Source organism: Myodes glareolus, chromosome 7 (genome assembly GCF_982192425.1).
Source record: "Myodes glareolus chromosome 7, mMyoGla1.1, whole genome shotgun sequence".
Classification (NCBI taxonomy): domain Eukaryota; kingdom Metazoa; phylum Chordata; class Mammalia; order Rodentia; family Cricetidae; genus Myodes; species Myodes glareolus.
Window position 1 is genome coordinate 17,293,566 of NC_142032.1, and position 15,534 is coordinate 17,309,099.

Here is a 15,534-nt window from a genome sequence, read left to right on the forward strand (position 1 = left end):
GACACATAGACAGCGTAGGACACACGTGGTGACAATGTCAAAGCAAAACACCCTGCAGTGAAATAGAAATCATAACCTAAACCAACAAACACAAACACATACTCAAGGCATGGACATACCCAAAACCAACAAACACAAACATACTCAAAGCATGGACATACAAAGGGCACTCCAGGGACCAGGACATACTACACACCAGTGCAGGTCTACTGCTGTGCCCATATCCGCAGATGTGCCCAGACTCCAATCCCCCACCGACCTACCACCCCGGTAACTGTATCTACGTAACAGGGCAGAGACAGGTTGACTCAGTCTCTCCACTGCAAGTACAAGGGGAGGACAGAGAAAGGAGTGGAGAGAAGGACTGCATGGCTCAGGGATACAAGACAGAACTTACACCGGAAAAAAGTTATGAGACATACTGTGGATGGCTGATACTTAGGGACCATCGGCCCATGCTGCTGCCTTAGGCCAGTCTGGGACAGTGTAAGTGGTAGTCAGGGACTAGGGAGGAGATGAGGGTATTGGAGGAGCTGGTCAGCATCTGGAGCCTTAAGGAAGCCTCCCTAGATGTCCCCCAGTGACTAACAAGAGTCTCACAGCTGTCACCTGCCCCATCTCTTCATACTGCAGAAGTTTCTTCTGGTCACCACATCTTGATCTTTGCCCTACTCTAGGCTAGATTGAAGGCAGGATCCAAGACAGTGCAATCAAAGCCTTCACAGGCAAGAGAGGATGCCTCTTCCAGCCAGGGACTGCCCAAGCTACTGAGTGGGTTTGGAGAACTGAGAGGATATGTCCATATCAGGACTGAGCCTTCCAACTTCCCACATTAGGGTGTGCTGGCTGGTGTTATGTCAACTCAACAGAAGCTGCAGTCACTGGAGAGGAAGGAGCCTTAACTGAGAAAATGCCTCAATAAAAATCAGGTTATAGGCAGGCCTGTGAGACATTTTCTTAATTAGTAATTGCTACAAGAGGGCCCAGCTCACTGTGCATGGGGCCACCCCTGTTGGGTTCTATAAGAAAGCAGACTGAGCAAGCCATGGGGAGCAAGTCAGTAAGCAGCCCCACTCCGTGACCTCTGCACCAGCTCCTGCTTCCAAGTCCTTCTCGTTTGAGTACCTGTCTTGACTTCCTTCAGTGATTGGCTCCAATGTGGACATGTAAGCCAAATAAAACCTTTCCTCCCCAACTTTCTTTTGGTCATGATATTTCATCACAGCGCTAGAAACCCTAAGACACAGGGTGAGCAAGAGTTTGGTTACAGGTATCAGCTTATACTGGGATTGATATGCCACTAGCAATCGGTGTCTCTGTCCTGTGGGTTCAGATGTGTTCAAGTGCCACACCTGCCCCATGCTAGGTATCAAAGCAAGGGCTTTGCAGGTGCTATATAAATAAGTGACATTTTGAATATTCATGTATTGGAACATGTACCAGAGTGCTTACAAGCTTTATGCTGATAATCACGCAATGATTATCTATGTGTAGTTGTACATGAGTACCTGGGTTCAGATATAACTGACTCATTGTATGTGTTTATACCATTGTACCAGGATTCCTGTAGTATGTCATCTCACATGGAAACGCTTGACTTAACCTGTGAATCATCTCCCTGTTAGGGTTGACCTTCTGTGCCCGGAGGTAAGTTTGTAGGATTCGGTTGTCACATGCTGCAATTCTTCTGCTAAGATCTCAAGACCACTGGAAGCAAGAAAAGATCACCATACTTTCTAGAGCTACAACAGGTCTCATTATAAGGTTAAAGACCAGAGACTGACCTCTCAGGACCATGCTCTATCCTGTGTCTTGCTCTCATGAGTAGTCAGCTATTTTGGGTTATTCCTATTTCACAAAAGGAGACATTAAATACGGACAACCAGTAAAGTCATGCTTGACCTGGGGAGGAGAAGGGTGAAAGCCTAAAGAAGGGGGAGGGGCAAGAGAAGATGGGGTATCAGGTATCACGCATCCCCTGTTCACTGTGGAGGAGAATCCCTGGGCCACAGCTGGTCCACTGTTCCCTTTTCCCCAGTGCCAAGTCCCAGTTATCCCGTTCTCTCAGGCTTAGCCTCCCTTCTCTGTCCCCTTCCCACTTTCTCCCTTGCTCTCCCTCTCTCCAACGGGCACATGTCAGAGAACATTATGTGCACCGCAGATTTGCATAATTCAAGAAGCATCAAATTAAATTTGCATAATTCCTTTGATTACACTTGTTATTAAATGTAAGTGACATTGATTTACAAAATGGCCCAATATAAGGTTAATAGCAAATGTCACCTTCCAACAGGGTGAGTGTGTGTGTGTGAGAGAGAGTGTGTATGTGTGGCAGTAGGAGGGACCTGACTCCTAGCCTTTCTCTCCTGCCAGACTCAGTTCCTTTCCTTTCTGTCCATCCCCTTGGCCACTGCAAACTCCACTTTTTCCTCCCCAGGCTCTGAATCCTGATATAAGGACATCAATTCTTTGTACAGCTCACTCTGCTTTTGTACTCCTTCTTCAGTGTTGGGTCCAGAAAAACTAGGTTGCTGGTAGATGCTGTAACTGAAGAGAAACCCAGAGTTGTAGGGTTACTGGCGAGGTGGTCCGGGATCAGAAACTGTGAAGTGTGGGAGTGCTTTGGAATTGGCCCAAAGGACATTAATGCCGTAGGGAGAGTCATGAAAGGAAGACAGTTGTTTCTGTTCCCAGAGGACCTGAGAGACACAGCAGAGTTTGGGTGACAGAACGAGTTCTGAGGTTTCACATAGAGGACTGTGGGGACACCTCAGGTTACTGTGGATGAGGAGACTCAAGTTCAAGGCCATGAGGACTCAGGAGCACAGCAGGAGTGTCCCAGGAAACAAAGACTAGAGATGGGTCCAGAGTGCCATACCCTGGCATCCTAGTCACCAGAATCTACTCTGAGTATAGAGAGGAGGAGCATGGAAGCTTCCTTCAGCAGCTCTGCAGAAGGCAAATGGCCAAGCCTCGGTACCCAGAGAGGGATGGGAACACAGCCACCTGGTCACTGAGAGGGGCAAGGGCAAAAAAAAAAAAAAGCACACAGAGCAGAACCCATAATACCAACCTCCACCCTACACACTCACACCTGTACAGATGTCCACCTGCACAAGCCCCAGCCTGGACACGTGTGAGAATGTGCGTGTGGGTGTGGGCATGTGTAGCCACATTTGGACTCGGAGGCACTTAAAGGCCCACACGGATTTGGATATCTGGACCATCAATGTGCTCCCAAAATGTGGTTTCTTAGCCACCAAAGCACACAGAGCTGGAGACTTGCAGACAAATACACACAGACATTTTCACACTTCCAAGCAAACAGGGAAAAGGCAGACAGGCATGTTCTATCTCAAGAAGGGTCTTCCCTTATGAACCCCAAGATTTTTGGCCTCTCAGAACCTGTGGGACTTGAAGAGGAGTGGCCGCAGGGAGTTTATTTGCTCATAGCTACCACCTTTGTAAAAGCAATTGGAGGGTCCCAAGAAAGGGCTCTAGTAATGTTCCTGAAGGGCCTCCCCTGGAGCAGCCCTCCTCCCGGTACTCTTGGTGGCAGGGCCCCTCCCTCATCCTCAATCTACTGAGTATATGTGTGTGTGTCAGGGGCGGGGGCAGGGCCTCGCCATTCATCCTCTCTCTGGGTGAGGATATCGACAAGGCGGTAACTAATCATTAAACCCACTGGCCCTTTTAAACAAGGAAGTAGAATTATGGGCAGAACTGTGGGGGGCAGGGACCCTGGCAAGGGTCCTTTGAGGTAGACTAAGGGCTGAACTCTAAACATACCTCAGAGCCAAACTCAATCATCATTGTCTCAAGTGGAGACAGCGTGGGGAGCTCAGACCTGGGAGACTCACAAACCCACAGGGACAGGTGCTTGAATTCACGTAGTGTCCACATGAGGCCACATGCACAAGGACCTACAAGTGCTGCACTGTGTAGACCCCCACAGATAAGACTGCAGGACAGGTGTAGGTCATGACTGCATTTATTCCCACCGCCCAGACTCACGCACCCTCAAATAACACTAACAGCCTAGAGAAAGTTAGGTTCAAGGATCATAAAGATTTGAATTCAAATCTCTATCTATCTATCTATCTATCTATCTATCTATCTATCTATCCCTACCTAACTAACTAATTTTTCTTACTGAAGTATATAATCTCATTATATACTCTAGGCTGGTCCCAAACCCACAAGCATCCTGCCTCAGCCTCCTGAATGATCACAGGTTTGTGTCACCACATCTAGCTTTAGGTTTGAAACTTGCTTTGGCCATTTCCTATCATATTAACTTTAGAGAATCATTCAGAACTTTCTTTAATCTAAGCAGAGGTAATAATAGCACCTGCCCATGGGTCTGTTGTATTCAATGAGATAAGAACTGAGAGGTACCTGGCTTATATTAGGTGTTGTTACTTCCTGTCATAAGTACTGCCTAAATACCTTCCATGTGCCAGGCTAATTCAGGTCGGGGCATGGGATACAGCGATAAACAAAGCAGACATAGGAGTCCAAGTAGATTTCCGGTCAGAGACATCATCTCATCCACCCCCACTGAGGGGCAGGCACAACAATGCAGGGGACTGGACATAGTTTTGTCATCTTTCTCAGGTGCCAATGCTCTGCATCCTCCAGGAAGGTTTTGGGAGCTCTAAGAATTTCTCCCCCTTTCCTGAGCAAACTTCACATCCTGACTCAGGTGCATACACACACACCTGTGCCCCCGACATGGTATTTTCTATTTTGCTTTTCCTATGCCTCAAAGACCAGGTCCATTCAGGGTGAAGACTGCAGGGGTGTGTTCACAGAGAGGGTGAAGAATACAGGGGTGTGTGTACAGAGAGGGTGAAAAAATACAGGGGTGTGTGCACAGAGTGGGTGAAGAATGCATGGCTGTGTGCACAGAGTGGGTGAAGAATGCAGGGGTGTGTGCACAGAGAGGGTGAAGACTGCAGGGGTGTGTGCATGTGTGAGTGAAGAATACAGGGGTCAGTGCACAGAGTGGATGAAGAATGAGGTTGTGTGCAAAGAGAGGGTGAAGAATGCAGGGGTGTGTTCACAGAGAGGGTGAAGAATACAGGGGTGTGTGTACAGAGAGGGTGAAAAAATACAGGGGTATGTGCACAGAGTGGGTGAAGAATGCATGGCTGTGTGCACAGAGTGGGTGAAGAATGCAGGGGTGTGTGCACAGAGAGGGTGAAGAACGCAGAGGTGAGTGCACAGAGTGGGTGAAGAATGCAGGGGTGTGTGCACAGAGTGGGTGCACAGAGTCTTCCGTCTTGGTTCTTTGCCTCAATAGACTCACCTCACACCATCCTACGCTATCCAGGTGGGGACACTGCTTGGCTGCCCGCCTTCTCGTTAACAAATTCACAGGCTCCCTCAGTATTTCTTCTCTTCGACCTCGGCAACCTCTGCTCATTTGGCAGCATCTCCACCCCTCCTCCTTGAGACAGTCTCCTTTCTCAATCTCCGTGACATTGCGCCTTCCCATTCCCGATCCTCCCAGCTCCGGAGCTTTTCCCAGCCTCCGACTGCTTCCCTCTGCTTTCCCCACCTCTAAACGTAGCTGTGACCCCCACCCCATCCTCAAACCCCTTCTATCCTCTTTGCCTCCTTTTCGTCAACTGTCAATCATGTGTGACCTGTAATCTTTCTGGAAATAAATACCCAATAGAGATTTGTAACCTACACTCTAGGTCCTAGATGACAGGGTTAGATTCTCACCTGCTTGTTCCGATTGGTAAATCAAACTCACCCTTTGCAAAACTAAACAAGTTAGTTTCTTTGGACAGTCTTTCTTGAGGACTTCTGTCCTGACAATATGCCAGGAGCCTATACTAAGAGAACACAGCTGTACCTTTGAATAACTTAGAGTCTTGTAGATTCTCCTCCTCCTGATGTCCCTTCTCACCCCTGCCCCGACTCCATCAGTCTGGTCACACAACCCCAGAATCCTCTGGACACCCCCTTCTCTCTGCCTCCCCACCCTTACTTGTCAGCTTCAATAAAAACATCATTTCCCAGAACCCCTGGCTCTAATCATGACCTCTCACTTCTTGCCTCCTGAGTGCTCTCCTCAACAGCTGTTTCTCTAAGATGTTGTTGGTCCCACTCATTCCTCCTGATCAACCTATTCTGAATACAGTTCCCACCACAGCTTGAAATGTGCTCCCCTCAATACTGCGTCCTCACGCAGGTTCCCTGAAGTCCTAACCCTTGGCACTTGTGACTGCAACTTGGAAACAGGGCTTTTGCAGCTGTAACTAAGACACAAGTGCATGTCTGGTCTTACTGTGTGGGGTGACCTTTAGTCCAGCATGACTGGTGTTATTGTGGGGTAAGGAAAATGGCCGGTGAAGATGCAGGATCCAGAAGAGAGCCTTGTGTAGAAGAGGCAGAGATCGGAGCCATGTGGTCGCAAGCTAAGGATGCCCCACCTTCCAAAAGCTAGAAGACACAGTGAAAGATTCCGCCCCACCCCCCGCCCCAAGGGCTTAAAGGGAACAAGGCTCTGCAGATAGCTTGATCCCCACACCCACACAGTACTAGAGATTGAACTTAGGATGGTAAGCAGGCTCCATCAGTCCTCTACAGTTGAGCTACACTGCCAGCCTTTGAACTTGAAGCCCCTAGAGTAATGAGAGAATAAATTCTGTTGTTTTAAGCCACACAGTTTGTGGTACTTTATTACAGTCCAACTTTGGATTACTCAGTGGTTTCCAACATGAATTACTCTAAATCACTTTATGATAATAGCTATTGCTTCAGAGCATTATTTTCCTACATTATTTCGTTCAAATTTCACCACAGTCTTAGTAGCTATTTCAATTTCATCCTGTTTTACTAACCAGGAAACTGAGATACAGAGTCTAAATAAGTGCTTTGAACCACAGCCCTTGGACCGAGGTCCCAAGCCTGTACCTTTAATCTCTGGCAATTTCATTTCCAGTCCAAGCCGTTGTATCCTCCTCCTTCTCTTCTTGTAATTTACTTTTTGGGACTCACTCTGCACACCAGGCTGGCCCCTAACTCACAGAGATCCGCCTGTCTCTGCCCCTCAAGTATGGGATTAAAGGTGTGGGCCACCACTGCTCTGCACAAATTTCTTCTTTAGTCATTATTTCCAGCCCATTTCTGGCTTGTATTCTAAGCTTTGGTCAAACTCTTTGATCGGTTTGCTGTTCTTCTAAGGATCAGGTCCAATGACACCTCCCTAACAGATCACAGAACGAGAAGAGACTCCTCTGTAATTCCTTTCTTGTCACGTATGACCAGTCTCTAACAGCTTCCAGTGTGTGGCATGTACCTGGCCTATTAGATGCATTGACTGGATGCTACTCTCTTTGAGGAAGTCACATCACGTATGTCAGGGGCACAGGCTTTGGCAGCAAACACACCTGGCTTTGTTTAGATCCAGGCTCTAGGGCTAAGCAGGCTAAGACCTGAATCTCAGTTAATATATCTGTAAAGGGGGGGGGGGTAGTGCCAATTCTAGTTGGTCTTAATAATAAAAGACCAGAGTCAGATATTAGGGGGTGAAAACTGAAAGATTAGAGAAGTAAAACAGACAGCCACTAAAGTTCTTACCTCTATAAAATCCTCAGAACGAAAGGCAAGATCCTGCCTCTACCAATCCTCAGACTGAATGGGCCAGAGATCCTGCCTCCACCCACTTTATATTCCTGTCTCCACCTCCTTAGTGCTGGGATTAAAGGCGTGTGCTTTCCAAGTACTGGGATCAAAGGCATGAGATCCCAAGTGCTGGGGTCAAAGGTGTGTGCCACCACAACCCGGCCCTACGATTAACCAGTGGCTAGCTCCTCACACTGATCTCCAGGCAAACTTTATTTGCTAGAGCACAAACAAAATATCAACACAGAAGGGAAGTAATAACTCTTTAAAATTTATTTATTTATTTATTTTATATGTATGAGTATTTTTTTTTCCTATGTATGTCTGTGTACCACATGTATGCCTGATTCTCTTAAAGACCAGGAGAGGGTATAGGACCCCCTGATATGGCATTTACAGTTGTGAGCTGACTTGAGGGTTCTGGAAATCAAACCCAGGTCCTTTGGAAGAATAACCAGTGCTCTTAACTGCTGAGCCATCTCTCCAACCCCAAGGCTAACAGCTCTTACCATGCAGACATGTGAAAACTAAGAACCTTAGCATCTTGTAGAAGGAACCTTGCTGGTCGAGGTCCCTGGAATATGGGCACATCTTTTTGAAACCAACAAATGGTCTTAGAGAGTCTTCTAATCCTACTCCACCCTGTCAGGGTCTCCTGGTTCTGCTATAACAGTTGACCTGTGGGGACCAATCTAGGTCCCCATCTGGGCTTCTTCGTGAAGACACTGAGAGTTGAGTCTTCCCCAATGACAGCAGGTGAATTCTAGAGACACAGCATTGGGTAACCAGGTAGGCCCTCCTATGAGCATCCCCGGGGCTCAGGAACACTGCTCTTTCTTTCTTGGAATTTTCGAACCTAGTTCTGATCACCTGCAAAATTCTCCATCCCTTCCAGAAGGTTTCATTCTGTACTAAGCCAACTCAAAGTCTTTTCCCATGACTAACGCCAAATGAGAATTGACAGACCCACAGGCAAGGGTCTGACACATTCAATAATCAAAATTATTCCCCAAGGAAGACTTTCTTCTTTTTCTTTTCAGTTTTTTAAAAAAATATTTATTTATTTACTTATTATGTATACAGTGTTCTGTCTGTGTATATGTCTGCAGGCCAGAAGAGGGCACCAGACCTCATTATAGATGGTTGTGAGCCACCATTTGGTTGCCAGGAATTGAACTCAGGTCCTTTGGAAGAGCAGGTAATGTTCTTAACCACTGAGCCATTTCTCCAGCCCTCTTTTTTTTTTTTTTAAGATTTATTTATTTATTGTGTATATAGTATTCTGCTTGCATGCGTGCTTGCAGGCCAGAAGAGGGCACCACTATGTGGTTGCTGGGAATTGAACTCAGGACCTTTAGAAAAGCAGGCAGTGCTCTTAACCACTGAGCCATCTCTCCAACCCCCAAGGAAGACTCTTGAGAGATCTCTTGTCCCACAGAGGTACTCTTTGGGCCTGTCCCAGAGAGGAGCAGAAGCCTGGTTGTGTTTTCCATAGGGAAGATACAGGATGACCTAGCAGACCCTTCTGCTCCTAGCTCTTGATGCCACAGTGAAACTGTAAAAATCTTATCCATACTCCTTTCCCACAAATAGTATACAAGCAAAAACAAGCTGAGCTAAAGACAGGAGGGACTTAGGAAACCAAGACAAAGGTTTGCTATAGACAGATGAAGATGGACGATTTCAAAATGTCTTGTATATAATAATCCTGGGTCGCAAGGGATTCATTAGAGATGATCCAAAACCTGGGATCACTTGATGGGTCTTTCTGTGGTGGGTGGCAGGCAGGTGTGTGGGCAGAAGTCTCTGTCACCCCAGACCTCGTCTAAGGTGTGCTCCAAGTAGTGCTTGGTGTGGGCTGGCAGCTGGGGGCAAATTCATGGTGGACTCACCACGAGTGTGACATTTCTGCAAAAGTATTAGAAATAATTGTCTGTGGGAAAAAATGAAGTTAGTGGGCTGGTCCACTCTAGGGGATCTTCACATTCATTCTGTATATTTCTGGTAGCGCTGTCTGCTTCACTTTGAGCCTGTATTAAACAATCTAGGAAAAATAGGAAACCACCTCAATTGGGTGCATATTTGGGAGGAAGTATTTGCGCTTGCCCCCGCCCCCAGCTCTCTGTCCTCCTGCCGTTGTGAGAATGTTGGTGTGCTGAGTCCTTACCCTGCAACTTGTTCTGCACAGCTCAGCACGCTCAGCTTCTGGGGTACAGCTACCCAGGCTCAGGGTTCAGGCAAGAGAGTACTGCCTGCTGCACAGAGCCCCAGGACTGAGGGGGCGGGGTGGCTCCGTCTGCTTCCCATATGGGGACATTGTCTGTCCCTGCCTGAGGGGCCACCTCCCTCCTGCTTCACATTGTCCCTTTGCTGTCTCCTGCTGGTCCAAGCCCCAGCCTGCATCTTCCCTTCTCATTAGCCTCCTAGTGGTAGCCCCGGGCAGGACACAGGAGGCTAGGATTCTGTCTGCTCTTCTCCAGACCTGACGCCCCTAGCCAGCTCACCTTGGACTCTTCTCCGTCCAGGACCTCAATCTTGGCACACAGTGTATATGTGGAGGGGGCTTCATGCCAGGAAGGCCTCCAGTTACTCTGATGCCTCTGCTGGCCCTGGTTCAGAGCCCTTCACACCCTGTGCGAAAGCTCCACGTTTTATGAATCTAAACCTGAAGGGTTGAAGCTGAGGTTCCACAGAGCCTTTTAGAACGGCCACTTTGTGAGAGGACGAATTCAGGAAGCCTAGGGATGGCAGGGCATTCCTAGTTTGGGCCATATTCTTTTTGGGGGAGAGCTCCAGGGTTTGCTTTTAAAGATAAATTCCACAAAGTCCCTCGAGATATTCAGGGGAAAATTAATTAACAAGGCATGGTGTCCAGGGGTGTCAACCCAATAGCCCAGCTCAGTTTCTGCTGTATCCCCAGCTTGAAACCTCACTTCCACAGCCGGGCTCTTAACCTTGTCAAGTCAAAGGGCATTTATCCCTGTGTCTTTTCCTTGTTGGCTCTCTCCAGTGCTTACAGACAGGATTTCTACCCCTAGTCCCGTTTTTGGTTTTAGAGATGGAGCTTTGCTGTGTTTTAGGCTGGTCTTGAGCTCACTAGGTAGCTCCTCTGGCCTCTTTCCCGCTTCAGCCTCCGAAGTGCTGAGATTATAGGCATGCCCCATCCACCACCTGCTTTCCCTTCTCTGGAGTCTTCCTCCACCCAACATTCAGAACTTAGGCCAACTCTCCACTCTTGCAGAAGTTTCCCTCGGACTCTGCTATTTCCCCAGATCTCCTCAGGGCTCCTGGCTGATCCATTGCTCAGTTTCTGACTCAGTGACTGGGCTGGGGTCTGAAAGCTTGCCTTTCAAACAAATTCCGGGCTGAAGCAGCTATTCCTGTTCAGGGATTTGAGAACTGCTGGCTTAGACCATTTCTGAGGGCTCAGGATCCTTAAAGGGCCAGCCTCAGAGGCACAGGAAGCCTGGGGAGCCCCCAAAGGCAAAGGTAGAGGAAAGCTCCTTGGAATCACAGTCACACTCACAGGCTGTCTGACATTTAGTGACAAGGGCCTGAGACTTAGAATGAGGGGCTTGGGGTACTTGCCGTTGGGTTTGACACCAATCAGTTTCTTTCCATCTCAATTTCCTTGAATAGAAAAGGGATGTCAGGGGTAGGAGAGTTGCTTCAATTGCTAAGAAGACTTTCTGGTTTTGCAGAGGATCTAAGTTTCAGTCCCAGAACCCAAGCTGGATGCTCATCATTGCCCGGAGCTCTAGCTCTGGGAGTCCGATGCCCTCTTCTGGTCTCTGTAGGTACCTGAATGCATGTGTGCATACACAGGTGCACACACGTATATGCATACATTAAAAGGGAAATACAGGGTCTGGAGACACGGCTCAGCAGTTAAGAACATTTGTTCTTGCAGAGGACACGTGACTCAGTAGCGCCCTTGAGTAACTCACAACATCCATAACTTCAGTTCCAAGAGATTTGATCCTGCTGGGCTTAGTGGCATTTGGGAGGCAGAGGCAGGTGGATTCTGTGAGTTTGAGGCCAACCTGTTCTACAGAATGAGTTCCAGGACAGCCAGAATTATATAGTGAAACCCTGTCTTGAAAAAAGCAGCAACAAAAAAAAATTTGACTCTATCTTCTGACCTCCTTGGGCATTGGGCACATGTGTGGTGCACATCCATACGTGCAGGCAAAACACTCACATGCATAAAAATAAATAAATATAAACAAAGATTAAAAATGAAATAAACATTTATTTTAAATAGATATTTGTTTTTAAAAGGGGATGATAATAATCCTGACTCTAGGGTCACATAATTCTAATAAGATAATACCCATGAAAGCATGATTTTTGCAAACTTCAGAAGCTTGGTTTTAGCTTTTCAGACTGTGTGGTTTGTAGCACGCTTAATAAAAACTCAGAGACAGAAATTGGGATTCAACCTGAAGGTCAGAAAATTAAAACAGTCAGCCACTGGCTCTTACCTCTACCTCAGACTTAAATGGCGATCCTGACTCCAGGACTGAGTCAGGATCTAGTTCTGGGATTAAGTGTGCATCACTACTACTTGGTTTCTATGACAAGCTAGTGTGGCTCCTGGGATTAAAGGTGTGTGTTATTGCTGCCTGGACTGTAAGGCTGGCCAGTGTGACTGTTTTACTTTTCTGATCCTCAGGCAAGTTTTAATTATTGAAATACAAATGAAATATCACTACAGTGGCTTGTTTCTCACACTCATTGTGTTTGCTGAGGGTCTCATTATGTTTTTAACAACTTATAACTATTCAGCCAGAGTACTTTTCCCAAGGAGAAGCTACCATTATTATTAATGTTGTTGCTATTGTTCCCATTATTTATTATTATTCCTATTTAATAGATAGGAAAACTGAGGTTAAATTACTGCTCAAAACTGCTCAGCATGAGCTGGGGAGTGTAGCTCATGGGAGAGCATTTCATAGCATGCCTGAAACACTGGGTTCTGACCCAGCACTGACAAGAAAATGAAGTACAGGTTGTAAGTGGTCACGATGGCGACCTCTATGTGACCCTAGCCAACTCCCTGCACCTCTAGCATTGGATCCACTAATATCAGTAGCGGGGAGTTGCACATTTGTGTGCGTTCACTATGCTTGTAAGAAGTGCTGTCTTGTGCAAGTGCTTGCGAGTGTGTACAAGAAGCGCATAAAGCAATGGTAGCAGTGATCACCTACCAGGTGCTGACTACAGATCAGGCAAGGTCAGCCAAGACTGCCGTCCACGTCACAGCCCCACTGTTCACATCCACGTGTCTTTTGCTTTCGACTGCTGGGGTAAAATACCATGACCAAAAGCAATTTGTCTCTCAGGTCACACTCCATCACCGAGAGAGTCGTGGTAGGAACTGAGTCTCAGGACAAGAAGCTGGAGGTAGGGACGGACACAGATGACACGGAGGGGTGCTGCTTACCGGCTTGCTCTCCATGGCTTGCTCAGCCTGCTTTCTTGTACAATTCTGGTCCACTTATTCAGGAGTGGCACTACCCAGGGTGGACTGGGCACTTCCATGTCAACCATTAATCAGGAAAATGCCCAACAGGTCAATCTCAGGGAGGCATTTTCTCAATGGAGACTCCTCTCCCAGATGACTCTAGTATGTCTGAGTTGACAAAAAAAAAAAAAAAAAAAAGCAAAAAGGAAAAAACAAAAAACCACCCAGAATACCATATTAGACTTGTTTTACTGTTGGCAATGCTGAGCAGGTATCCCAGGCATCTGGAGGCACACCTGAGACGGGCTGGTTTCGGTAAACAAAGGGAGACTGGAAACTACCAAGCTGCACCAGTGCTGTGATGTCTGGAATACCATTTAGAAGAATGCTTTCCTATAAGTATCTCTCTGTCTGTCTATGCCCAGTCCTCTCTCCAGCCATCCCCTCCTACTTGTCTAACATTGGCAGCTAGGCCAACCTGGATCAAATTATTTTTGTTTTGTTTTGAAACAGGGTCTCACTAGGCATCCCTGGCTGGCCCGGAACTTTCTATGCAGACCAGCCTGGCCTTGAGCACACAGAGACCTTCCTGCCTCTGCCTCCCAAGTGCCAGACTTGAAAGTGTGAGACACCATGCCTAACACTGGATCTAGTTTTTGAAGAACTAGCTGTGAGAGATTGGGGACCTGAAAAGGGAAGAACGGTGGCCTCTTTCAGCTCCAAGTTACAGGGATGTGTTCCCTTTGATACAAGTGACTGTAAAGAATGGTCCATCCAGGGATGCAGAGAGGGGAGGGCTCACCCCAAAGGGAAGACACCCACACCTCCCTATTCTTAACCATGCTAGGCTCCAATGGGCACATCCTAAGAAGACTACTTAGGAACTGGTCTTCTCTGACTGTTTGACCCTCACATGGTGGGTCTATGCTGGCATCCAGATTAGTTTATATCATCGAAACTGATTTCCTTTGTGTACCCCCTCAGCTCTTGTTTCCTTTCGTGGGGTGTGTGTGCGTACTGAGCGTGGGTGTGCACAGATGGAGGGGAAGTCGAAGAGCTCCACCGTGATGCTTCCAGGAAGACAAAACTGGTGGGCCAGGGAATAAAAAAAGATTTGGGGAACAGGAAGGAACAGGATGGTGTGACTAATAAGTTTCTTTTTGGAGTTGGGTCAGAATTACCTGGATCTGCTGGGGTAAGTATTACTTTCTATCTTGAAGAAAAATGTGTGGTGTTGATACTGTCTCAGAACAAATAGGCCTGTGACTGATGGATAGTTTACCATTTATGTAGCTGCTTTCATGTACTTTTGACAGCTCAATCAGGATTCCAACAGTTATAAAAAATGATTTTATTCTAGGAAGTTACAGGAGGGGAGTGCGTGCCCTTGCCCCTGCCCTGGGCACACTGGGTACTGCCTCTCGGAAGACACAGAAGCTGAGCAGGGTGGGGAGTTGGAAGATGCTTGTAGGTGCGTATTGAGCTCCTCTGGTAGGGCGTGGGGTATTTTAGGACCTATTTGGCAAGGCTAAGGCCCGGAGGGCTACCTGGAAAAACCCACAGTCCTCTAGGAATGAGGACTGTGGCTATCTCTGGAAATGGGGTAGGGGAGGTCATTGGCTTGAGGACCGAAAGATAAAGCCATCAAGAACCCAGGAGAGCTGGAACCAGATGAATACTAGCTTTGAGACCATATGGAGGTTCTGAGCTTGAATGTGGCTCTCCTGTCCTGGGTCCAGCTTGTAACCAAGCCACTGTCTTGGCTGACCCAATAGCGTGAGGACAAGAAGCCACACTGTGGCCCTCTGGGCCCTCAAGTGGTGGCATACAAAATGACAGTGGCCAGAGCAGAGAAGTGGAAGGCACCAGACAGGCTTTCACCACTGGGCACATGAGGAAGTGTGGTAGGGTGGGGTGGGGTGGGGTGCATTTTGGGGTGGGGCTTACCTGCTTTGAGGGGATTTCAGTCTGGAAAAGTCCAGATTTGCGTGGAAGATCAGTTAGAGTCCGCCGAGGTGGTGACGCTGGAAGACAGGATTTTCTCAGCTGAGTGTGCAGACCTTGTTCACAGTGGGGCAGGCCTGTGGGGACCCAGAGCTGGCACTGACTTGTCCTCAGAGGTCTCTCTAAGCTTCTGACTTAGGACTATGAGAGGATTAGGAGTGCCTTCAAAGGAGTAGCCTCTCAAGGGGCTCAGGGGCTGCCCTTAAAGGTAAGGCTAGTCAAGCATGTGTGTGAGTGTGTGTGTGTGTGTGCGCGCACGCATGTGTGCGTGCGTGTTCACACACCCATTTTCAGCATTGCCCTCTTAAGCAGAATCTAGAGCCAGACTACCTTGGTTCAAGTCGCTCTCTTTCACTTACTAGCTGTGTGACTTTAGACAAATAAATCTTGTGACCTCTCTGTGTTCTGTTCACTTGCAAATC